The 27,942-nt window shown below is 40.5% G+C and overlaps 1 protein-coding gene across 1 annotated transcript in view; it reads right to left on the bottom strand.

The window, feature by feature from the left end:
- ryr2a (ryanodine receptor 2a (cardiac)) overlaps positions 1–27,942 on the bottom strand; it is a 749,067-nt gene that overhangs the window by 686,025 nt on the left and 35,100 nt on the right. The window lies entirely within an intron of this gene.

Below are 27,942 nucleotides of genomic sequence, written 5' to 3'. Positions count from 1 at the left end.
TAATGTGTATCAAAGTTTAAAGTAAAGCGTAGACTTTGGGGATAGCAGTCATATGAAGCAAATTGTGTTTTTTACACCTTACTGAGATCTGTTCTGTACAGTAAGTCTGCACAGCTTATGATTAGATAATAAATTTAATAATTTCCCTTTGCTTTAGAGTACGCTTCCTAAACAAGATGCCCCCTAAATACCTTAAGAACTTCCACATTTTCACACCTGTTAAGAAAACTAAAAGCCTATATGCTGACAAAGTGTTCACAACTATGAATTGAATTTATTGTCACGTGTACAGAGGCACAGTGAAAAGCTTTGTCTTGCGAGCAATACAGGCAGATCACAGGTTTAAGTACCATAGATAAGTAAATAATAGGTAAACAGCGGCAAAAACAAAAACACAGGTACAGGCGGATTTTAAGAGTTTGTGAGACCATTCAGTGTTCTACCAACAGTAGGGTAGAAACTGTTTCGAAACCGGCTGGTGCGTGAGTTCAGGCTTCTGTGAACACTATCATGCTGTGAACACTAGCATGAAAGCTATCTTTCCTATTTCGTCTTTTTGGAGATGTCTGCACCCAAAAAATCTGCAGCCATCATGTAGCTTTGTAACACTTTGCTCAGTAGGTTAGAGCATTGGTGTTTGATAATGCTGAACATTTAGGTGCAAACACCTTAAGCAGGTGAGTTTCCATTGTGATATAATGGCATCATTATGTCATTATTAGCAACCCTCAGGCAACAAGAGAGAAACAGAATAATCAGGAAGATTTCTGGCAGGATTTGAACACGAGGAAAGAAAGAACAGACTTTGCATAGGGCATCCATTTACACACAATTTGTCTGTCTATATCTTCACTAGAGCTCTGAAATGGAGACACTCATATCTGCTTGAGTTATATATTTTGTTTCGTGGAATTCTTTCCAGATCACAACTTAGGGAGATCTAAATTGACAGTATAGTCAACTATAACACAGTTTAACTCAACTAGGTAAAAGAAAAGTCAGGAAATTAATTAAGTAAAAATAGAAAGATGTTATTGCAAAACTTGCATTGAAAATATTTATTTCAAAGGGGTCACTAAAATATAATAGTATACACAGCACCATCCCTTCTGAAGAAATGGATGTAAATTTGTGACATTTCATTGGAATTCGAATAGAATCAATTCTGGAATAATACAGTTCTTTACAGAATCATAGAATGTTACAGTACAGAAGAGGCCCTTCAGCTCAATGTGTCTGAACCGAAAGAACTTTTCAAATGTTTTTCCAGCATCTATTGACCAGCTTATTTATTGTTAATGATAGCCCAATGTCACAAGCTAAATCTGACCTTACTGGACAAGATTTCAATAATACAAGCATGTGAACTAAACAGTCAGTTCAGTCACATTTTCCCCGAGTATGTGTGTCAAAAAGGTACTCTTCCATGCCACTCTCAGCGGCTCCCAATCTCATCAGGTTGGTGATGTGATCTCCCAGTTTCTTGATCCTCTTCACTTGCTCATTCAAGTAATGTCTCCAGGAAGTCACAAAGATGAGGGTCTGTGTTGCCAGAGGAGAGTTTGTGAAGGTCCAACAGACATTGCTTCACATCCTTCTCCATCTGTTTCTCAGCATGTTCCTGTTCCTCATGGGAATGCTCCCTGAGGAACTCAGCAAAGAAACACAGGGAAACATCATCCTGGTCATAGTACGCGAGAGGAATAGAGTTCCAGGTTGATCTGTTTGTTTACAGCATCCTCACAGTTCTTATGGCAGCTCTGACGCACTTGCATCTCCACGATTACTGTTCACCATCACCTAGACTCTGCAGCAACAAAAAATTACTCTAAATCCACACAAGTCACACCGTCTAGCATTTGGCCCATAGCCTTGAGTGTCATGACACTTAAGTTCTCTTCCAAGTTCTTTTTAAAGATTGTGAGCTTTCTTTCTTCAACTATCCTCCTACTGACTTTAATGTTCCCGAAGATTTTCCCAATTCAGCTCACCTGCCAGGGGATAGTAAATGAAATGGGGACCTTACACTGCCAAGTTAAATAAAAGTTTGCACTGGGCATTTAGACCAGTAGTGTCAGCCATTTGCTTAGCAGTCCCAAACAAAAGCAAGGAACGGGGTGAGAGTTTATCCTCTGAAACCTATTTCTGCACAGTCACTGAAGTTTCTTTCAAAGTATGTGACAAATTGGGCCTTTCATGTTCAAATCTGATTCCAAGGAATCGCATACATTCGTGATTTGGCTTCTAGTAAGTTTATTTCACATATATAGAAACTGTATTGTCAGAAAATGTTCCAAATTACCATTAAAGAAAAAAAGCCATCAAATGGCTTCTAAACTAGTAAACTCCCGCCACTCAGATACTTATTTCATCTCGCCTGCTTTGATAGCTTAAAGCCAACCAGTTAGTGCTGCAAAAGTAAAAGATAATGCCGCACAAAAGATAATTAATTCCTGAATATCTCCAGTGATAGGATATTTTTCACAGAAACTACTGCAGTTTGCTTGCTGCACCCGCATGCTCTCTATCAGCCTTTTACATCCAGCACACTGCTTCTTCTGATCAATCAGATTACATAAGAATACTGCAGATCTCTGCAGAGAACTAATCCCAGTCCTGTCGAGCAACAAAAAATCCTTTCAACCATAAAAATGCAACCTAAACTGAGTGTAATGTGTATTGAATGGGATTTATAAAAAATCTTCTCTCTTTTATTAGACAACAAGTGTAAATTTCTGAAAATGTACAACTCAACACTTCACCCCAAAATTCTGAGCTGCTAAAATTCAAAGAAATTTTAGCAAGAATGGTTAATGGCATAACATGCACTAGCCATAATGTGTTTGCTCAGTCACCAAAAATGCTCAAGAGCTAATTACCGTAACTCCACTTGTCATCACAATCCATGGCAGGACTGAGTTTAATTAATTAACACCACTGTGATCACCACAGCTTGGTACCAGTGAGCTCTCAATCAGTAAAATATTTCATTACTTTCATGTTTAAAACAGATTCCAAGGAATTACTAGCATTTGTAAATTGGTCCAGTAAGTAAGGGGATTGCTGTAAAAGGCAGCATTTTTTCTCACTTATTCTAGGAATTTCACTGAAATCCTAATCCTAAAGTTATACAGTTAGAATTTTTATAGCTAGGTTCCTATTGGGCCTGACTGATTTAGTTTACGTTAATGTCTATTGACCTACTGCAGTAAATATTGATTGCAACCAGTAATAAAATACAGCTAGACATCACAAGCAATTTAGGTGATATCCTGTTCATATGGGTTCCTTCTTGAACCTAGCATACATAATTTTATTGTTTCAGTACAAATTCATCATTCAAATTAATCCAAAACAGGTATTCAGTTTGTACACAGTATATTCCCATGTTAGCATATTTGAGAAATTGGTTCAAAGGAGCAGTGAATGAATACTTTACACTTGTGCATATAATCACTGTGGGTTTTGTCATAAAACCTAAGAGGATTGGAAATCTATTTTGGTGCCTCATTCTCTACAGAGGGTCTGGTGACCATGTGAACATAGCAAGCAACTACGTATCACCTTGACCACTCAGTCTGAAGAATTCTTAAAGAGTATTATTGAGCTTAAACCTGGAAATTTTCCTTAAAATAATTAGTTCAATGTCAAATCATGTACAGGAATCAAATTAGATTAGATTACTTACAGTGTGGAAACAGGCCCTTCGGCCCAACAAGTCCACACCGACCCGCCAAAGCGCAACCCACCCAAACCCATTCCCCTACATTTACCCCTTCACCTAACACTACGGGCAATTTAGCATGGCCTATTCACCTAACCTGCACATTTTTGGATTGTGGAAGGAAACCGGAGCACCTGGAGGAAACCCACGCAGACACGGGGAGAATGTGCAAACTCCACACAGAGAGTTACCTGAGGCGGGAATTGAACCCTGGTCTCTGGTGCTGTGAGGCAGCAGTGCTAACCACTGTGCCACCATAGAAAGATAGAATAAAGCAAGCGAGATAAATGAGAGGCAGATATGAAATAAAAATGATTATTTACTATTTTTTATTAATTTCAATATTCAATTATAATGGAAATCTGAAAAAATGAGAGACCACACTGGAAAGGTTCATTTTCAATGCCAGAGTAGTTGTTGATACTATTTACAATTCATCATGTAGTTAATATCCACTCACTCTAGATTAGATTTTTTTTAACGGGTGTCCAGTGGCAAAGTACACATTCATACATTCCATGTGTTCCAACTGCAAGTCTCTCAGAGAGATGTTAGCCGAGTGAAACTTCTGGCGCAGCAAGACAATTCAATCAGCAATGTCCTGATTTCTGCTTTTAATTATATATGTGCAGTCACTGGAAGTTCAGCCTAGATTAATGTGACATCAGTTTCCTATCTGTACTTGTTGTAAGGCCTCTCAGTGAAATGGATGTGGAATCTCAGTCCAAACACAAGTGGGTGAGTTCAAAGTAGCAAATTACAAACTTGGCAGCAGCTGGACAATTAAAGTCATAAAAATAACTAACCTAGATAACAAAGCTGTCACATTTGTGCTGTACGAAATGATTTTCTTAAGTTGTTGTTGAGATATACAGTTGCTTCAGTGTATCAGGCTTCTATAAGGATCCTGGAGTCCTTGATCCACAATAGTATTAAAAAAGTGAGAAAAATGTTTTGATCTCCTACAGTTTGATCAGCACAAATTGAATTACCTCACCGATAAAAAGAAAGACATAAACTAATCATAAGCAATGTGAAGATAATTAAATCAGTTATTTTCTTTCATAATAAATGCAACTCTAGATCAGAAAGAATGATTAACTCTACAGAGATCATTGGCCTTGGAGATTATTAGGTCAATTCCTATGGCCTACTTTGCAGTTGCACCAACTGTCATAGGAAGTACAACTACTGTCAATGATATAATAAGTGGTATCTTTACGAATGAACAAATGGGAAACCCGGATGACACAGAAACATTTACTGCATGTTTTACCCTGACAAATAAAATGCCTTCCCTAGTAAGAAGTGCTGTTCTTGTGCCAGAGCCAGACTCAGACACAACCACTTCATTATACTTTTATTTAAAAAGTACACAATACATTATTAAAAAGAAAATCGCTGTTCTACAGACAGGTGTGTCAATATTAATAAAGGTCAATATTTTCCCTTGATGTCTGATCTATTACATCTCAGTAAAAAGGTCAGTTTTAAACTTCAAAGTACCTTGACCTACAATAAAGAGCTACAGTACAGACCATTCTCCAAATAACCATTGCCCAACTTCAGAGAAATGTTACACTTCATCCATGTCCATGATGACGGACCTTTCTTTTCTAAATTTAAACAAAGAGTACTGTTCCTGAAGAGTTATTAAATGGCTTTTTAATTATGAATGTAACAGTGTGATGTGGGATAAGAACTTTCAGTACAAAGTAGCTTTATTAACATTATGGAATTATGATGCTTTAAATTGATCTGCTGCTCTGAGTTGCCCTCTTTCCCTTTTTAAAATAGATAAATTAAAGCTCTATTAAGAGACAAAACATTCTGGGCATTGTTGGTCTCTGCTGTTACATGATGAAGTTTTAGTGAAATGCAACATGGATAAACTTAAGAGCTGCTCCTGTTCCAGTTATTTAATTTGTCATTTGAACACATACTTTTTTTAGATTCCCTACAGTGCGGAAACAAAAAAAAGTATACGTTCAAATGACAAATTAAATAACTGGAACAGGAGCAGCTCTTAAGTTTATCCATTCGTCATGTAACAGCAGAGACCAACAATGCCGAGAATGCTTTGTCTCTTAATAGAGCTTTAATTTATCTATTTTAGAAAGGGAAAGAGGGAAACTCAGAGCAGCAGATCAATTTAAAGCATCATAATTCCATAATGTTAATAAAGCGGATAAACTTAAGAGCTGCTCCTGTTCCAGTTATTTAATTTGTCATTTGAACACATACTTTTTTTTTTAGATTCCCTACAGTGTGGAAAGAAAAAAAAGTATATGTTCAAATGACAAATTAAATAACTGGAACAGGAGCAGCTCTTAAGTTTATCCATTCGTCATGTAACAGCAGAGACCAACAATGGCGAGAATGCTTTGTCTCTTAATAGAGCTTTAATTTATCTATTTTAAAAAGGGAAAGAGGGAAACTCAGAGCATCAGATCAATTTAAAGCATCATAATTCCATAATGTTAATAAAGCTACTTTGTACTGAAAGTTCTTATCCCACATCACACTGTTACATTCATAATTAAAAAGCCATTTAATAACTCTTCAGGAACAGTACTCTTTGTTTAAATTTAGAAAAGAAAGGTCCGTCATCATGGACATGGATAAAGTGTAACATTTCTCTGAAGTTGGGAGTATAGTGAAACTATTGTTGGGCATCAGTGAAAAGTGATTTTAATCTACACATAGATTGAACAAATAATATTTGTAAGAAAATAAACTGGAGGATGTGAGCTCCTTGAGCTTTTGTTAGACAATTTCACAGAGCAGCATGTGTCTCGGACCAACAAAAGAGACAGGCTTATTTAATGATCTCATTGTAAAGGCATCTCTAAGTAACAGCAATCATAAAATGATTGAATGACACATTCAGTGAAAGGGAAAGAAGAGTGGACCTAAGACTAGTATTTTACATTTAAACAACGACAATGATGAAGCATGAAGAGAGAGATGACTAAAGTGAACTTAACTACGTTAAGGGATAGGTTGATAAGACAGAGTAACAGACACTTAAGATAGATCAGATTGCTCAGGAATGATCCATTCTAATGAAAATGAAAGACTCTAATGGAAGGACACACTAACCATGGTGAACTAAGGAAGTTAATGTAGAAACAAAATATAATTCCGCAAAAATGAATAACAGTTCAGAAAATTAGATAGTTCATACTAAACAGCAAAGAATAACTACAAGATTAATAAGGAATGAGGAATTAGTGCATGACAAAAAGCTAGATATAAATATAAAAGCAGAAAGGAAAAGTTTCTACAGACTTTATTAAGAAAAAGAGTAAGTAAAGTGAGCACACTAAGTAAAATGAACATTGTTCCTCTAGAGTGAATATTTAGGGAATTAACAATGGAGTATAGGGAAATGGCACATGAATTGAAGTGAACAAAAATAACTTACTAGAAATAATTATGGATCAAACTGTGAAAGGAAGGGAGGAAACACAATGTCTGGGAAAAGTATGCCGAGAAAATAGTTAAAACTAATATCCCTTTCACTGATGGACTTTGTCTGAGGATGTTACAAAAAATGACTGCTGAAACAGTAGATACAATTGTGTAGACAAACAGGAGACTGGACGAACGCAACAAGCCAGGCAGCATCAAGAGGTGGAGAAGTCAACATTTCATGTATTAACCCTTCTTCAGGACTGAAGAATTGCTGAAACATTGACTTCTCCACCTCCTGATGATGCCTGGCTTGTTGTGTACATCCTCTTGTTTATCTATTTTGGATTCCAGTAACTGCAGCTTTTTTTTGTCTCAATATAATTGAAGTACTGTGTTTGACTTTCTGGAAGCTATTTCACAAGGTGCCACAATGGTTATTTCTGAAATTAAGAGCTCATGGTGTAGGAATATCATAAATTGAGGATTTTTTGGCTAACAGGAAGCAAAGAGTGTGCATAAATAGGGCATTTTCAAGTTAATGACAATTAGTGTTTGGTCCTCAATAACTTATGATCTATACCGAGATATAGATAAAGTAATTAGGCAAACATTTGACAGATTGTGTATAATGCAGGAAAAATGTGAACTTGTACACTTTGGTAAGTACATTAGAATCCCTGTATCTGCGGATTCTGTTTACACGATTTCAGTTATCCGCTGTTTAACACGGCCCGAAAATACTACATGGAACATTCCAGAAATAATCCCAGGGGGCTGCCGGGGAGGTAAATTTCCCATTTTAATGATAAGGTTCACTACTATCCTCGGTTGCAGGCATTCGTGGTAGGTCTTGGAACGTACCACCCGTGGATATGGGTGGGGGGGAGGGTGAAACACCTGTAAACTGCAAAAATAGTATGTTATTTAAATAACAAAACATTGAAGTATAAAGTGTGTTTTTTTAGGCTACCTTTTTGTGTGCTGATGCAGCCAGCATTCAGTGAACATTGTTATATTCAGTGGCAGACAATACCAAAAGGTTGTCACATGTTAACTCCTCTGCTGATTGCTATACTTGAATGCTACAAAATATTAATTACATCCAATGTTGCATACAGACAAGGGAAGGGCTTGTTGCAAGGTTTACAATAGGTCATTCAAAACAGTCCTTGAGTCATTGAATTGCATTTACAGATTGCAGATTGTTGGAGAAGAAGCCAGATGGGGACAGAAACAAACTTCATGCAAGAAAGATCTGTTTAGCTGGACCATTGAAAAAGTAACTGAACTATACTGTGTAGTTGGAAACTCAGTTAGAAGTCAAGAGCAATTGGATGGCTTTGTACTTTTGGACAGCAGGTATTTGCTTTAGAAGTTAGAAGGCAGCTAAGCGTTGGAGTTTGGGTTCCATAAATATCCTGGGTGCTATGGGGGCTCCAAAAAGCCATGAAAGGTGCCATTGTCCCATGCTCTCAGATGACTGACAGTCAGATTAGATTAGATTAGATTAGATTACTTACAGTGTGGAAACAGGCCCTTCGGCCCAACAAGTCCACACCGCCCCGCCGAAGCACAACCCACCCATACCCCTACATTTGCCCCTTACCTAACACTAGGGGCAATTTAGCATGGCCAATTCACCTAACCTGCACATCTTTGGAATGTGGGAGGAAACCGGAGCACCCGGAGGAAACCCACGCCGACACGGGGAGAACGTGCAAACTCCACACAGTCAGTCGCCTGAGGCGGGAATTGAACCCAGGTCTCTGGAGCTGTGAGGCAGCAGTGCTAACCACTGGGCCACCGTGCCGCCCACACATATGTGAACCATATGTCAGTCCTGCCATCCCAGACATCAGTCTGGTAACCTAAACATTCAGGCAAGGGGAAAGGTCAAGAAAGCAGGACTTTCATGGTAACCTCAGACAGTACAGGAATTGAATGCATGTTGTTGACATCACTCTGCATTACAGACTAGCCATCCAACCAACTGAGGTCCAATCAGTTCACAACCATAATAACTTTAAATGGTGCAACAGGCTCATGAGGCCAAGTAGCATATTCCTGCTCCTAAATCACATGTACATATGTTTATCTTCATTCAGTACATAGTCACAATTTGTCAACACACAACAGTGATGGTGAGAAGAGACTACTTCGAGGTGGACTGACTAACTATTTCAAAAATGTAGTCACAAATTGTTCTGTTATAACGTGCGTTTTGTCAACACAAATGTGCTGTAACACGAGTGACAAATTGGGGATGTTGTTTCTATAGCGTGAACACTTAAAGCAATTACAGCACCAATACGTTAAATGCTGATTCTAAAGCACAATTCTTCTATTAAGCGGGGTTGCACAAGAACGCGACCACCGGGTTATAGAAGAACTGACCGTATATCAATGGGCGCAACATGGAAACATATAAACTAGAAGGAGTAACAGGCCATTTAGCCCTTCAAGTCTGATCCATCATTTAGTATGGCCATGGCTGATCATCCAACTCAGTACCCTGTTCCCACTTTCTCCACATACCCTTTGATCCCTTTAGCCCTAAAAATGATATCTAGTATTTCTCTAAAGCAACGTTTAGGCCTCAAATGCTTTCTATGGCAGAAAAGTTCACAAGTTCACCACTCTCTGGCTGAAGAAATTTCTCCTTATCTCAGTCCTAAATTGCCTATCCCATATCCTCACACTGTGACCTCTGGCTCTGGATTAGCCATTCATCTGGATTAGGAACGTCCCACCTATACTTACCCTGACTGGCTCTGTCAGAATTCGAGAGGTTTCTATGAGATCCCACCATCCCTACCCATTCTTCTAAACCCCAGTGAATATAGTCCCCATTGATCCAGTTTCCCCCATATGCCAGTCCTGCCATCCCAGACATCAGTCTGGTAAACCTTTGTTGCATTCCCTCCATGACCAGAACATCTTTCCTCTGATTATACTCCAGGTGCAGTCAAGGCTCTGCACAATTGCAGCAAGACATCCCTGCCCTTTAATGTGATACTAAAATGTAATATAAAGTTGTACCAAATGATTTGAATATAATTTGCATCAAACATATACAATGAAGAAGGATTGTGGACCTGATGGAGTTTTCTCACATTATTTTAATAAAACTGTAAGCTATTGCTGGTATAAATTATACTGTAATTTCAAAGCTACCCTCAGCACAGCACGATAATATTTACCTTTCAATCTTTCTGCTGTGCCGACAAAATATGCAGTGTTTGTTGATTTGAGCAAAGTGTCAGCAGAAATAAATAGTGGCCAGGAATGTCCTCAGAGCTGTTCACAGCTCAATTGCTGTCCAGAAACACCAGTGAATAGACTTTAATTGGTTTTCTGCTGTATCTGTCCAAGAGCAAATTTGCTTACTTAACATGAGATGGGCCTGAAAAATAATGCAGAGGCAGAATTCAAAGATGCCCAATGAAGGAATAATTAGTACCAACTAGTGGATGGATCAGTTTCAGGAAAAATGTGGCAGAACTCCATTCCGACTGCAGAATGGACCCAGGTATGAATGGAAACCCGAAAAAGTGGGACATGAGAAGAAAAACACAGTTCTTAAGATCCACATTTAAGTATCTTCTTTCCTAACGTTAGGATATCCCAAAGCATGCACAGCCAAATACAGCTGTAGCATGGTAACTGTTATAACACAGGAAATACTGCAGCCAATTTGCACATGGCGAGGTCCACAGCAGCAGTGTACTAATTGTTCATTTATTTTAAAGTACTCTCTCCAGGTTTCACTGCTCCTTTGCATTTTGCAGAATGGTTACAAAATTGACAAGGTTGTATGTAACAAGGTTGCTCAGCAATAGATGTATGACAATACAGGAATATGACAGCAATAGGTATATGGCAATTCAAAGTCATAAAACGAGGAACTGATCAAAAACAGTAATTGCCGGAGAAACTGCCTGAAATATCAACTCTCCTGCTCCTCGAATGCTGCCTGACCTGCTGTGCTTTTCCAGCACTACACGTTTTGATTCTGATCTCCAGCATCAAAAGTCCTCACTTTCTCATCAGTGCAAAGAAAGTCAAGTTAATGTTTCGGGTTCAGTAACCCTTCTTTAGAGCTATTAATCACTTGGGAAAGGTGATATGTATGCTGAAGACAGAGGGTGGGGAATGGGAAGTGATTAGGCGGAGACAGCACTCAGAAAGGGAGAAAGTTAGGCAAATAAAAGAATGGATAATGGTGAGCCAGGGAGAAAGAAAAACTGATAATTGGGACCATAAGCAGCTGAAAAAGATTTGGCCGTGCTAAAAGCAACCCATGTTATAATGGCATCTGGGGTGTGGGGATATGCAAAGGACATAGAAGAAGGAGTTCAGGTTCTAAAATTATTGAACTCAATAGTCAGTCCTGAAAGCTTCAGGGCCCAGAAGAAGAAAATGAGATTTTGGTTCTTCGAGCTTGCACTGGACCACTGCAGCAAGGCCAAAATAGAGATGTTGGGCAGACAACAGCGTGTTTAAGTGGCAGGCAAGAAGAAGCTCAGTGTCATTTTTACAGATAGAACGTAGGTGTTCTGTAAAGTGATCGTCCAGTCTGCACTTCATCTCCACAATGTACAGGAGGTTACATTATAAGCAGCAAATACAGTTGACTAGATTGTGTGAAATGCAGGTAAATCATTGCTTAACCTGAAAGGCGCATCTTGGAACTTGGATAATAAGATCGGGGAAGTAAACAGGCAGATGTTACATCTTCTGCGATTGCATGGGAAGGTGCTGCGGGAATATGGGCAGATGTTGGGCATGGAGGAAGATTGGACTAAGCTTCCCAGAGGGAACACTCCCTGCAGAAGGCTGACAATGTATCTGGTGATGGCATCCCACTAGAGGTGGCAGAAATGGCAGCTTATGATTCTTTAGATGCAGATGCTGATGGGGTAGTAAATGAGTACCAGGAAGATCCTATTGGTGTTGTGGGAGGGAAGTGAAAGAGTGAGGACCGAAGTGGGGGAGATAGGTTGGACACAGCTAAGGGTCCTGTCAACCACAATGGTGAGGAATCCCCAGAGGGAAGCAGCACCAATGATGTCATCAATATATTGCAGAAAGGATTGTGGGAAGAGACCCAATTGGAACAAGGAATGTCCCACTTGGTGCACAAAGAAACAGGCACAGTTGGGGCACAGTTGATCTGAATTAAAATTTAGTGTTTTAATATTTTATGTTTACTTCTATCTTATTACATAATACAGAAAGCAGAATTCATAAAAGCATTAATTGGATCAATCCAAGATGGCGGCATCCTGTTAGGATCATGTTTGCTGAGGTCTGAGCTGCAACACTGACCCTACATAGCTAGAACCCATGAGTAAAAACACAGTAAAGGAGCTAGAAACCCGAAAAAAGCCTTTGTTCTTGCAGCTGGAGATTGCTGAGAAAAGGAGGAAACTCACCCGGGGCCAGGGCCACAGCCCAGCCCTCTGAAGCAACGGGCTGGCTTACTCACCAGACCCTGGTTGAGGAGCTGGCCAAATCTTGCAAGGTCCTGGGGAAGCAGATCCAGGAAAAGGTTAAAGAGAAGCTGGCTCCTCTATCTGCTATGCTGCAAGACCTGGGAAAAGAACTGATGAACCCGAGCGCCAGGCTGCAGGGTTAAAGGCAGAAACTGACTCCTCCATGAGCCGGATTGAAGCCCTGGAAACACAGGTCTGGGGACTGTTGGATCTGGTAAATGATCTCCAAAACAGGGACAGAAGAAAGAGCCTGCGTGTTGGTGGCACACCGGAGGAGATGGAAGGTGAGCAGCCGGTGGAGTTCTTGGAGAAGTGGTTCCCAGAGTTCCTTTGTTTGGAGGTTGAGAAGGGAAGGATAAAAATTAAAAGAGCCCACCAGATCATGGCACGAAAGCCAGGTGCTGATCAGTGCCCACAACCAATCCTGATAAGGTTCCATCATTATAAGGACAAGCAGAGAGTTGTGGAAACCTCTGGAGTCCAGGGGAGGGCCCCAAGGGCATTGGTATGTGGCGGCTCCAGGGTCATGTTTATCAAGACTTCTCGGTGACAATGGTCCAGAAAAGGAAGTCCTACGATGGTGTCAAAAGGAGATTGAGATAGCTTGGGATCCAGTATTCTCTAAGATATCCAGCGATGCTTCGGATCAATCATAATGGATCCATACTTTTGTTTGACTTGCCAGAGAAAGCGAAGAGCCTTTGTGGACATGTTGACTTACATGGAATTGGTTGAATTGGCATAGAGGACAGAGTTGTTGGGATTTGTTCTCCTATAAAAAGGACTTGGTGAATTTTCCTTTCGAGTAATAAGTTGTGTGAAATGATGTTTGGGATAGATAGAGTATTTATCTTCAATCTCTAAGTTATGTTAAGGGAAGGGTGACATATTTATTTTTAGTTTACTTGTTTATAGTACTAATCTTGCTTTTGGTTTTCTTTTTCTCTACCAGGTGGTCGGTGTAGGTGGCACAGCCCTAGCTGGTAGGAGTTGAGAGGGCAGTTGAGATGGTTAGTAAGTTGTAGGATGTTTGGGTATCTCCTTTGAATGGGTGGTAAATTCCTTCAATCAGTGCCTTTGGCAATTGTTTTGTTTTTCTGTTTTATCTATATATAGTTTTTATAAGTTTTGTAGATTTGTTGGCTGTAGTTATTTTAGTCTGTGGGTTTTGTGAATTCTTTTGCATTAAAGCTCAGTGATTGGTAGTTCGGGTTCTTCCTCTCTGGAGTCTAAATGGTGCTGTAGAAGATTGTGACTAAGGATGTGCTTAAATGGTGCACCTGGAATATCAAGTGGAGTTATTCACCTGTCAAGAGGAACAAGGTACTTTCCAGCCTTAAAAGGGAGAGGGTGGATGTTGCCTTATTCCAAGATACACACTTGGATGATGCAGAGCATTTGAAGCTGCAACAAAATGGGTTTGACCGGGTTTATTTTTCATCTTTCTATACGAGAAGTAGAGGAGTGGCCATTTTAGTTAGAAAGAATCTCCCATTTAAGTTGTTAGAGTGCACTAAAGACACACACGGGAGATTTGTAATCCTTAAAGCTTTGATACATGGGAAAGGATACGGGATCATAAATGTTTACCGACCCCAGCCCACCCCCTTAAATTCTCGACTGGTTAACCTTGCATTTCAACATATTATCGTAGGAGGGGATTTTAATTGTCTCATAGACCCTACGCTAGACAGATTGCCCAAAGGTCTGCTGATATCTTGTTTGCAATTGAAACAATTAAGGGATCTGTGTGCTGAATTGGTGTTGGCAGATGTTTGGAGGCACCTTCACCCTACTGGCAGAGACTTCACGTTCTTTTCGAACCCACATAAACGCCATACCAGGATTGATCTTTTTCTGACACCCGCAGCACATCTGGGCTCGGTGGCATCATGTACAATTGGCATTTAATCCTTTCAGAACTGTAGGTTAAATTTCCAGTGTCCTCTCTGATCACTATTCTCGATCACGCTCCAGTGTATTTAATGGTCAAGAGTAAGGATACTGTGGTAGGCTCGAGGCACTGGCGACTGGACCCCTTCATCCTCGAGGGTAGCAAGTTTATTGAATTCTTTTCTACTGGGTTCAGGGCTTTTTTTAGATATTAATTCAGTCTTGACCAATAGCCCAACCATCCTTTGGCAAACAGCTAAAGCCTATGCTAGGGACTTGGTTATTTCCTATTCAGCCAGTAAGAAGCGGCAGACAGGTGAGCAGCAATGCTTACTTGGGACGCATCAGAAAGTAGCTGAAAAGGCATACTTTGACAGTCTCTCACTGGTTAAACTATAGAGGTTCACAGCGCTTCAGTCTACACTGGACTCCATGCTCACACGTACAGCCAAGAGGGAGCTTACAGTTGCAAATCAAAGGCTGTTTGAGTATAGGGATGAGCCGGGCAAGTACGTAGCGTACCTTGTTAGCAAAAGGATTGCCTCCCAAGCCATTGCCTTGATCAGAGAGGACACTGGAAATTTAACCTACAGTTCTGAAAGGATTAATGCAACACTTTGGAAATTTTACTCTGAATTATACCAATCTGAAAGCTGTGAGAGGCTAATTAAAGGATGGAATCATTTTTTATGAATTTGGACATTCCGGGTATGAGCCCTGAACAAGAGTCTCTCCTCAATGCCCCGTTGTCAGAGCAAGAGGTGCAGGAGGCTGTGAGGCAGCTCCAGAATGGAAAGGCACCGGGTCCTGATGGGCTCCCCAGTGAGTTCTACAAGGAATTTATAAGTATATTGACAGGGCCAATGCTTAGTATGCTTAATGATTCAAATAGTCGTGGCCTCCTCCCACCATCTCTAAGAGAGGCAAACATCTCTCACAGTCTTAAAAAAGGGAAGGCCCGGAGAACTGTGCTCCCTAAAGGCCCATTTCACTCCTGAATGTCGATTTCAAAATCCTGTCTAAGACTCTGGCAATAAGGCTAGAAACTGTACTGCCCTCCATCATTAAGGAGGATCAGGCAAAGTTCATAAAAGGTCACAAATCAATGGATAATGACAGCAGATTACTTACCACGGTCCAAGTATGTCAACGAAGATTAGTACAGGGATTGGTGATCACCCTGGATGCGGAAAAGGCATCTGACAGGGTCGAGTGGCCATATCTTTTTTATACTTTGAAGTGGTTTGGCCTGGGAGAGACCTTCATCAGGTGGGTGGAGGTTTTGTAGAGTGATCCTCTTGCTGTGGTCCTCAACAACAGTGTACAATCAAGCAATTTTAATATTTGTACCGGCAGTCGACAAGACTGTCCCTTGTCTCCAATGCTTTTCACATTGGTGATTGAACTGCTGGCAGAAGCAATAACCACTCTTGAAGTGGGGACGAAGTCACATAGGATCGCACTGTATACGGATGACGTTCTTGTCTTCTTATCAAACCCAAATGTCTCAGTGCCATACCTGATACAATACATCAATTTATTTGGTGGCTTCTCAGGTTATAAGATCAATTTTGTGAAATCAGAGGCCATGCCCATGTGTGGTCTCCCAAAAGTGCCTGATCCTGAGGGTGGATCTCAATTCCCTTTTAGATGGTCACAGGAGGGCTTTCTTTACTTAGGTATATTCATTACTCCCGTTTTTGATTGGCTAATTAAAGCCAATTTTGTCCATTTATTCCATAGAACCAAGCAGGACCTTTGCAGATGGGAGGTGCTTCTGATCTCTTGGTTAGGTTGGATAGCCCTCATTAAAATGAACATTCTGCCCCACCTGTTGTATCCTATTGTCACAAAGCTAGTCCCTTTTTTGTTCTAAAAGCTGTTCTTTGGCTTAAGGATACCCTGTCCTTGATCTTTTTCAGAGATGGTTTGGTACAGAGATGGAAAGGATTTTGAGAGGCCTTTTGTTTATATGTAAACAGATCAGACTTCAGGCCAAAGTGGTCACGTTTTAGAAGTGACCTGTATAATGAAAGGAGAGTGGTTAGCTCTCTAGCTGAGCAGTTTAGTTCAGTCTTGAACTGGTGAGGAGTTCAACGGGGAGCTGTGTGGAAACTCTTTCTCTCTTTCTGCCCTTCAACTTCAACCTGTAAGCATGTGTTCCATTTATTACTGGGTTTTAAAGGGAGTTTGCTTATTGGGACTGTTGTGTATATTCGAAACAGCGTAATTAAGTCTAGTTTGGATAGACTGAGTTCTGCATGGGTTCTTTATTCTGTTCTTTGTGTTTCATTGTGTAATTTTGTGAATAAATGTTTTGTCTGTTTTAAACCTGGTAGTCAACCTCGCTAACATAATCCGGGTAATTTTCATTGTAAACATACCTAAACAAATTGCAAAGTTATGATCTAGGCTGCCTGCTTAAGCATGTTTTGCGTGGTCTGGCCTCATGCATAACACTATGTGAATGCTTCCTCTGATTTTTACTAAGCAAATACTTAGAAGACTGAATGGCTGGTTCAGTTCTTTCATCTGGTATTGCAAATGGCCCCTAATTAAATTGACTAAACTGTAGTTACCTTCCAGACTGAGAGGAGTGGGCCTCCCAGATATCAAAACCTATCAATTAAGCTCATTACATGATTGGGCCCAGGGGGACCCTCACTCACTTTGATTGGACATTGAAGCATCTCAGACAAGATGCCTCCTCATTAGCCTGCTATTCTTAAACAAAATGAGGACAGTTAAGGAATATTGCCATAGTTCAATAGTCATCAATGCTGTCAAGGCGTGGTGGGCAATGCGTCAGGGTGAGAGCAATATTGCGAAAACATCATTTTTGACACCCATTGTTAGTCTGCCGGGCTTTCAGACAGGGATGGTGGACTCTGGGTTTAAACTATGTGCTGCTCAGGGCATGTCTTGCTTCCGTAATTTATTCGCAGGAGACATATTGATGTCCTTTGATCAGCTGGCTCAGAAATATGAATTGCCAAGTAGGGAAGTTAAAAATCACACAACACCAGGTTATAGTCCAACAGGTTTAATTGGAAGCACACTAACTTCCAATTAAACCTGTTGGACTATAACCTGGTGTGTGATTTTTAACTTTGTACACCCCAGTCCAACACCAGCATCTCCAAATCACAAGTAGGGAACTTTTTTCTTTCAAATTAGAAATTTCATATAAAAAGAGACCACACTTCTAACTGATCCTTCGAGGTCCGACTTGGAGAGGAGGATATTGAGTGCTGAAGGTACGTTATCTGTTAGCAACGCTTATCATCTATTGGGAGAGGGCCCCTTGGACAAGACTGAACGGCTCTGTAAGGTGTGGGAGAGGGAATTGGACATTGAGATCTCTTCTGAAATATGGAAGGATATCTGGGAAAATGCAAGAAGGATCTCGATTTGCAACAGGACCCATGCCTTGCAATTGAAGAATCTCCACAGGGTACGTTTGGCCCCAGACCACCTCGCTAAGTTTAAAGCTGGAGCATCTCCAATGTGTCTTAAATGTAAAGTGAGCATGGGCACGCTTCCTTATTGTCTTTGGTCCTGCCACAGACTGCGGACACACTGGAGCGCTGTGGTAGGCGAAATAGAGAAGGCCTTTGGGATGAAAGTGGAGATTCACTTTCATTAGATGCACACACAAAAAAAGCCTTTTCGGTATCCTCACTTTTTGCGCAAGAAAGAACATTCTATTCGGGTGGGTGTCGGAAAATCCCCTGGGGCTGGTGGGCTGGCATAAGCTAGTCATGGAGCACATCCCCTTGGACTTTCTTACGAGTATGGTGTACCATAAAACAGAGAATTTCTATAAGACATGGTGGCCGTTTATGGACTTCCTGGATACAGATTTGTCCACCATACGAGTAAGGGCCTTTATACAGCTATGGCAATTCTATGTATTGAATCTGGTATCCAGAGAGGAGGAATAAGAACTATGAATATGTATAAACTTATGCGCTCGATGATCAAGGGGTATTGCTTTGTTTTGCTGAGCTGTGTTATTATTATTACTATTATTACTGTTAAGATTTTCCTTTTTTAGCTTAGCTATTATTTGTTTATCTATGTGATTATTGAGTTTGTTTTTAATATTGGTTTGAATTGTTCGGTTTTGTATTTGTAATATTCAAAAGAAAAAAAATTCATTTTTTAAATAAAAATATATTTTAAAAAAAGCATTATTTGAAAAGAACCTTAAGAATTTCACTTGTGTAATTATATATATATATATATATATATAACAAGCAGGGGAACAAGAAATATGAATGTGTTCCAACAGCAAACTAGCCAGGTTCTTGTCAACAAATCAGATTCAGGGTGAAAGCAGAGTAATTAAGGAAATTATGTGGACCAACGGTTAACTAGTTTTGTCCTGAAACTGTTGCTATGCTAATTCACCATGACGTGTTTTTTTCAATTTCTTTTCGACTTATCTTTCTTGTTGTTTCACATTGCTGATGAGAATTACTATTTGACCTGGTGAATTTGTCTTCTGTCAGAAACAGATGCAAAGTGGACAGTGTTTGTGAAACACCCGTACCTGAGGAGGAAAGCCTAAGGTTCATTAAAAATTGGGCCTCAGCTCTTATCTATGCAATATTATTTGGTTGTGGATGCCAATCATGCAGTTCAATGCTTGGAGTCCTGGAAAATTTGGCTAGCTCCAAGGTCACATAGCTCGACAAGGGAATCTGTCAGCTGAGATCACTGACCCTAGGTGCTGAGCAATGTGCTTAGCAAGCATTCGTTCTCTGATTGGGAACAGCAGAAAAAATATGGAAATATAAGCAATGAAAATAGGATGCTATAAGGTAGTCATGCAGCATAAGAAAGTGAGAAAGCAAGTTAGAATTGTTTGGAATTACTTTGCATACCAGACCAGTTGATCCACCAACATGAAGAAGTATTATCACAGAAAGTTCATACTGATGGGTCACAAGAGGCACTGTTATACCTATTGAGTTATACTATCATACAAAAAGGATATAATGCAGTGCAAATCAACACCTACAAAAGGCAATAACTCAAGACTGTTTGTTGGAGGAGCAACCAAAACGATTAACACCTCAATAAATCACCCACAGACAACCCAAATTTCTATAACTCACAACTTTGTTTTTTCCCTATCTCCCTCAACAGTCAATATTTGGAATGCAGCTTTGGTCTTGCAGAACAAATAATATCCAAGGAGTTTTCCAAGGAGTAGAAATGTGTCAGGTTGTGTGGGAGCAGGTAGCATGGTACAAAATCCTTACATCCTTAATTACGTCTGCAGTAAGCTCTGTTGCTAAATGCCCATATGGTCTGCACGTGAGCTTCAAAAATCAACAAAACCTCATGTTTCACAAGTGTACTAATCTCACTTGTTCAAATGGTAAAGGTCCAATGAGAACCATTATCAATAGTAAGGTATGGATAACTTCAACCAGATTCTTGCTCCTGGCATTATCAAAGATGGCAGTGTCACAATAGGCAGCGCACGAGCTCCTGTAACCGGGCTTGTCTGCTTTGTCTGCATTTTTTTCTTTTTCTTTTTCCTTCTTCCCCTTTTTCCTCAAATTTACCTGATAAAGAGAGTTCTTCAGCAGGAGACAGTTTTGATAGGCTCCAAAAGAGCGGTGGCGTCTTCAGAGGCAGTGTGTTTAGAGCATCAGTCACTCAACCTGTGATGCCTGGAGTGGGAAACTCCCTTTCACATGGAGTGAACCAGTGCCAGCAGCATGGCGGAAGGGGGGCTAGGAAGCCCAGACCAGGGATGGCATGGGCTGGGAAGCCTGGAGCGGGAATCTGCTTGTGGCATGCTGTAGCAGCGGAGAAGGGAAAGTTGAACACTCTTCAAGTTATTTTAAAATTATTTTCTTCTAAGCTAATGTGAATGGCGCCTAAGTGCGGCGATGGTACACACTTTTCACTGCATTTTATATTGAATACACGTGATAATAAAGGACGTTCTATTTCATCCCATGATCCTTACCATATTTACGTTTGAGGAGGTCAAAACTATGCTCAGTGATGATGCCTGACAGTAAATAACTTACTGACCTCTCACTGCCTGAAGATAGATCTGAAAATCACCACTTTAGAGGAGATTCAGCAAGCGTGAGTAAAATTATGCCCCAACTGAATGACATTTGCAGGGAATGAATGCCATCTTTATTCATTCTTGAGATGTCAGCACTAGTCACATGGCTAGCATTTATTCTCAATCCCTACTAGATCAGGAGAAGGTGGTAGTAAACTGCTTTTTTGAACTGCTGCAGTGCATATGGTGTAGGTATGTCCACAATGTTGTTTGGCAGCGGGTGTTCCCGGATTTTGACCAGTCTCTTCTATTTCTCCCATATTATCTAACACACATTACAGCTTAAGAATAGACATGTTTTATTCATAGCCTGTACCAATAGAGATTTCCCCACTAATTTAATTTTCTTCTTCATTTATTTAGTTCTTTATTATTCTTTGCTTAAATTGTCTTCTCTCTCAAAAGTATTGATTCTTTGCTGAAACATGACTTTGACTTTCCAATGTTTCACATCGTATCCAAGAAGCCATCATCATTTGATAACCTGAACAAAATCTTCAACCTGAGAGGGCATTAGAACAGAAACCAATCCTGTTTTTAACCGTAAGCAGGAAATATTGGATAGCAATCCCTTGCAATCCCAGGGATACTGAGACTAACAACACGGACTTTACTAGCAGCTAAAATTAGCATCAGTTTGAGTGTCAAACAAGGGATACTCTTGGTCCTTCCCCTGAGCTTCTCATTCTCTGAACAAACTGAGCCATTAACAGCTACCTCCTCAAGTTTACCACAGTTAAATTAAAACTGATGGTGAATTGGCGAATGGCTAATATTGCAGATAACGCTAAAGTTGGAGATATAGTGGACAGTTAGGAAGGATACCTCGGAATACAACAGGATCTTGATCAGATGGGACAATGGGCATGGAAGTGGCAGGTGGGGTTTAATTTAGATAAATGTAAGGCACTGCATTTGGAAAGGCAAATCAGGACAGGACTTATACACTTAATGGTAAGGTCTTGGGAAGTGTTGCTGAACAAAAAGACCTTGGACGTGGAGTTGCAGGTAGATAGGATAGTGAAGAAGGCATTTGGTATGCTTGCCTTTAGCAGTCAGTGCATTGAGAATAGAGGTTGGGAGCTCATGTTATGTAAATTACAAAAAGTAGTGGACCCAGCACCGATCCTTGTGGCACTCCATGGTCACTGGAGTCCAGTCTGAAAAACAACCCTCCACAACCATCCTCTGTCTTCTACCTTTGAGCCAGTTCTGTATTCAAATGGCTAGTTCTCCCTGCATTCCTTGAGATCTAACCTTGCTAACCAGTCTCCCATGGGGAACCTTGTCGAACACCTTACTGAAGTCCATATAGATCACATCCACCGCACTGCCCTCATCAATCCTCTTTGTTACTTCCTCAAAAAACCCGAACAAGTTTGTGAGACATGATTTTGAAAGGATTCAGAAAAGATTTACAAGGATGTTGCAGGGTTGGAGGATTTTTACTATCAGGAGAGGATAAATAGGCTGGGGCTGTTTTCCTTGGAGCACCTGAGGCTGAGGGGTGACCTTATAGTGGTTTATAAAATCATGAGGGACATGGATAGGGTAAATAGACAAGGTTTTCTCTCCACGGTAGGGGAGTCCAAAACTCGGGGGCATAGGTTTAAGGTGAGAGGCGAAAGATATGAAAGGGTTCTAAGGGGCAACGTTTTCACAAAGTTGATAGTGTGTGTATGGAATGAGCCGCCAGACAAAGTCGGGGAGGCTAGTACAATTACACCATTTAAAGCGCATCTGGATGGGTATATGACCAGAAAGGGTTTAGAGGGAGATGGGCCAAATGCTGGCAAATGGGACTAGATTTGTATAGGATATCTGGTCGGCATGGAAGATTTGGATTGAAGGGTCTATTTCCGTGTATCCCTTTGACTGTAAGACTCTATGACATAAGTCTAGACAATTAAAAGTATGGGAAAAATTTCTCCATGTGCGTTTATGAATGGTGTCAGCCGTAATTTATCTGAAGTCTTAAAGATTTCCGTTGAAGTCCTACTCCAGAAACATGATTAGAAAATCTAGGCTGACATTTCAGTGCACTACTGAGAGATTTTTGGACTTTCAGAGATTCCACCTTTTGGATGAGATGTTGAAGGGAGGGCTATTTAAGGAGAATGTGAACAATGGTTCTACCTTAAAGAAGATTGGAAGAATTCTTTCTGATAGCCCAGAAAATGCTTATCTCTCAACCAATAGCATAAGAACAATTATTTGATTATTACCTCATTCTGCTTGTGGCAGCTTGGCGAGAGGTTGGTTAGCTCAGTTGGCTGGATGGCTGATTTGCATTACACAACCATGCCAATAGTGTGGGTTCAAGTACCATGAATGTTGAGGTTACCATGAAGGACTCTCTTTGTCAACCTTTCCCAACCCTGAGGTATGGAAATTCTAAGGTTAAACCACCACCAGTCTAATGAGGGAGTGGGACCATAGTGACATTATCTTTACTTTTATCTGCTGTACACAAATTGGCTAATGCGTTACAGCAATAACTAAATTGCTAAATTGCTTATTATTTGTAAAGTTAGAACGTCTTGAGATCACAAAGGACACCTGTAAAAATGCAAGTTCTTTTCTTTTTTCTTTTTACACTAACAGTATCAAAAAGACTCCTGTCTCTGAGCCAGATTCTCTGGGTTTAGGTTCTGCTCCAGGTCTTCTGGGCATTGAAGAAGCTTTCACGATGCAGCTAAACATGCTGATAATCAACCTGCTAATCCTTTCAACAAGCCCATGGCAGGCAGGATGAGCAGAAAAGACTCCTGGTCTGCTATACATAATGTGATGTGGAGATGCCAGTGTTGGACTGGGGTGGACAAAGTTAAAAATCATTCATAAATTCTGTGTCTTACAATCCTGCCTCACAGCTATCTGATGAAGGAGCAGCGCTCCAAAAATGGACAGGTTTCCCTTGAGCTTTAACCATTTTGTCCCTCTCCAAAACAGACAGAGAGGCCTACAATCCCTTGTGAACCAAGGCTAATGAAGGATGGAAGAGTATCAGATATATTGCTTTCCTTTAAAGCTGTTATGATATCCTTCTCTCCAATACTCGTGAGACAAGAATTTCAATGGTCCATCACCTTAAACAATATTAACTACATTGTAGAACTCCCCATTGATATGCAATAATTATTCATTCCGGTTGCCGTCAAATCATAGGGAAATGCCTGTTTACGTACCTTTGGTCTTATACTATAATTGCCCAAGCACCAATAATTGCAAAGCATGACAAATAGAAGAGTCTGTAAGCAGCCACAGATATCTGAAGCCTTTCTTGAATACATTGATACCCAAACAGGTATTTTAATTCTAACTGTTAAATCATAATTTACCTTTATTTTTCCATTCTTAAAACTGTAGTTAGATATTAAGATATAATAGCATGGACACATTTCAACAGTTGCATATCATTTGTTCACATTTTAAGTTATAATTACAGAGTCTGGTGAGACCCAAAGACAGCTGTGATTCTTTTCAATATACATTTGCTGCTCATTACAGTGAAAATTGATTTTCACTTCACATTTAGCAATAGTGTGAATGAATTAATGATTAGATATACTGCAAGGATACTGCAACCATAGAAAATATCATACAGGAAATTATGTGCTTGTTTTCCCAAGTGGCCACATGTGGCTTGTGCCTAGTGTATTAAAAAACTATGCTCCAAGTTAACTTTTACCTAACAACCCTGGAAATCCATTCCATATGGGTCCAAACATGCAACCTGAAAGGTACCACACAGGCCTTGTTCCATGGTAAATTCTGTGTCATTGTGCTGCACATTGAGAAAACTATCCACACACAAGACTTAAGTCATTAATGAATACTGATCATTGCAACATTTGTTATTTCATTATTTGAAGATTTTAATTAAGTTTCCAAACCATCTAGAATGCATATCAAGAACAAATAGCTCAGAAACCAAGGGCTGCAGTCACCCTCGAAAACAAAGTTGGTTCTGTCTCATGATCCAATCCTACTCCTGAGAGTAAAATTAGGGCCAATCAAGGATAGTAGTGGGAAGTTGTGTGTGGAGTCAGAGGAGATAGGGGAAGCACTTAATGAATATTTTTTGACAGTATTCACTCTAGAAAACCACAATGTTGTCGAGGAGAATACTGAGATACAGGCTACTAGACTAGGTGTGATTGAGGTTCACAAGGAAGAGGTATTAGAAATCCTACAGAGTGTGAAAATAGATAAGTCCCCTGGGCCGGATGGTATTTATCCTAGGATCCTCTGGAAAGCCAGGGAGGAGATTGCCGAGCCTTTGGCATTGACCTTTAAATCGTCATTGTCTACAGGAACAGTGCCAGAAGACTGGAGGATAGCAAATGTGGTTCCCCTGATCAAGAAGGGAAGTAGAGACAACCCTGGTAATTATAGATCAGTGAGCCTTACTTCAGTTGTTGGTAGAGTGTTGGAAAAGGTTATAAAAGATAGGATTTATAATCATCTAGAAAAGAATAATTTGATTAGAGATAGTCAGCACGGTTTTGTGAACGGTAGGTCGTGAGTCACAAACCTTGTTGAGTTCTTTGAGAAGATGACCAAACAGGTAGATGAGAATAAACTGGTTGATGTGGTATATATGAATTTCAGCAAGGCGTTCGATAAGGCTCCCCACAGTAAGCTATTATACAAAATGCGGAAGAATGGGATTGTGGTAGATATAGCAGTTTGGATCAGTAATTAGCTTGCTGAAAGAAGACAGAGGGTGGTGGTTGATGGGAAATGTTCATCCTGGAGTCCAATTACCAGTGGTGTACCGCAAGGGTCGGTGTTGGGTCCACTGCTGTTCGTCATTTTTATAAACAACCTGGATGAGGGCGTAGAAAGGTGGGTTAGTAAATTTGCAGACGGCACTAAGGTCGGTGGAGTTGTGGATAGTGATGAAGGATGTTGTAGGTTACAGAGACACATAGGTAAGCTGCAGAGCTGGGCTGAGAGGTGGCAAAAGGAGTTTAATGCAGACAAGTGTGAAGTGATTCACTTTGGTCGGAGTAACCGGATTGCAAATTACTGGGCAAATGGTAAGATTCTTGGTAGTGTAGATGAGCAGAGAGATCTTGGTGTCCAGGTACACAGATCCTTGAAAATTGCCACCCAGGTTGACAGGGTTGTTAAGAAGGCATACAGTGTTTTAGCTTTTATTAATAGAGGGATCGAGTTCCGGAACCATGAGGTTATGCTGCAGCTGTACAAACTCTGGTGCGACCGCAGTTGGAGTATTGTGTACAGTTCTGGTCACCGCATTATAAGAAGGATCTGGAAGCTTGGAAAGGGTGCAGAGGAGATTTACTAGAATGTTGCCTGTTGTGGAGGGAAGGTCTTACGAGGAAAGGCTGAGGGACTTGAGGCTGTTTTCATTAGAGAAAAGAAGGTTGAGAGGTGACTTAATAGAGACATAGAAGATAATCAGAGGGTTAGATAGGGTGGAGAGGGAGAGCCTTTTTCCAAGTATGGTGATGGCGAGCATGAGGGGATATAGCTTTAAATTGAGGGGTGATAGATATAGGACAGATATCAGAGGTAGTTTCTTTACTCAGAGAGTAGTAAGGGTATGGAATGCTTTGCCTGCAACGGTAGTAGATTCGCCAACTTTAAGTACATTTAAGTCATCATTGGACAAGCATATGGACATACATGGAATAGTGTAGGTTAGATGGGCTTCAGATTGGTATGTCAGGTCGGCACAACATCGAGGGCCGAAGGGCCTGTACTGCGCTGTAATGTTCTATGTTCTATGTTTTGTATCATAGAATCCCCACAGTCTGGAAGCAGGCTATTCAGCCAATCATGTCCTCCAAACAGCTTCCCACCCAGACTCAGCCCCGTAAGCCGGTGTCTACCAAGACAATTCCTCCTAAACTACATACCCCTGGGCACGATGAACAATTTAGTATGGCCAATGCACCTAAACTGCACATTTTTGGCCTGTGGGAGAAAACCAGAGCAAGTTCACACAGACACAGGCAGAATGTGCAAACTACACACAGACTGTTGCCCAAGGCTGGAATTGAACCCAGGTCCCGAGTGCTGCCAGGCAATAGTGCTAGCCACATGGATCAGGTTTTCTGCCCAAGTAAAGATGTGGAGGTGCTGCTGTTGGACTGGGATGAACAAAGTTAAAAATCACACAACACCAGGTTATAGTCCAACAAGCTTACTTGGAAATAATAGCTTTCGGACTGCTGCTCCGTCATCAAATATGCCAGACTCTGGCATATTTGCAAACATGGAATTTCTGCTCAGGGGAAGTTTGCCAATGTGTTGAGCACTGCACTGATTTTGCCAAGAAAAGTTACACTCAAATTTCCAAGCAAAGTTCATTGCTGTAAGTCCAAACCAGGACTTATACACTTAATGGTAAATTCCTAGGGAGTGCTGCTGAACAAAAAGAGCTTGGAATACAGGTTCATAGCTCCTTGAAAGTGGAGTCGTAGGTAGATAGGATAGTGAAGAAGGCGTTTTGTATGCTTTCCTTTATTGGTCAGAGTACTGAGTACAGGAGTTGGGAGGTCATGTTGCAGCTATCCAGGACATTGGTTTGGCCACTTTTGGAATATTGTGTGCAATTCTGGTCTCCTTCCTTTTGGAAAGACGTTGTGAAACTTGAAAGGGTTCAGAAAAGATTTACAAGGATGTTGCCAAGGTTGGAGGATTTGTGCTATAGGGAGACGTTGAATAGGCTTAGAGCTGTTTTCCTTGGAGCATCAGAGACTGAGGGGTGACCTTATACAGGTTTATAAAATCATGAGGGGCATGGACAGGATAAATAGACAAAGTCTTTTCCTTGGGGTGGAGGAGTCCAGAACTAGTGGGCATAGGTTTAGGATGAGAGGGAAAAAGATATAAAAGAAACCTAAGGTGTAACTTTTTCACGCAAAGTATGGTACATTTATGGAATGAGCTGCCAGAAGAAGTGGTGGAGGCTAGTACAATTGCAACATTTAAAAGGCATCTGGATGGGTATATGAATAGGAAGGGTTTGGAGGGATATGGGCCGGGTGCTGGCAGGTGGGACTAGATTGGGTTGGGATATCTGGTCAGCATAGACAAGTTGGATTAAAGGGTCTGTTTCCATGCTGTACATTAGATTAGATTAGATTAGATTAGATTAGATTAGATTAGATTAGATTAGATTAGATTAGATTAGATTAGATTAGATTAGATTAGATTAGATTAGATTAGATTAGATTAGATTAGATTAGATTAGATTAGATGACTTGCACATCTTTGGAGTGTGGGAGGAAACCGGAGCACCCGGAGGAAACCCACGCAGACACGGGGAGAACGTGCAA

Source organism: Chiloscyllium plagiosum, chromosome 9, assembly GCF_004010195.1.
Source record: "Chiloscyllium plagiosum isolate BGI_BamShark_2017 chromosome 9, ASM401019v2, whole genome shotgun sequence".
NCBI classification, from domain to species: Eukaryota; Metazoa; Chordata; class Chondrichthyes; order Orectolobiformes; family Hemiscylliidae; genus Chiloscyllium; species Chiloscyllium plagiosum.
The sequence above is the reverse complement of the archived record's forward strand: the minus strand, read 5'-3'. Positions and strand labels throughout refer to the sequence as shown.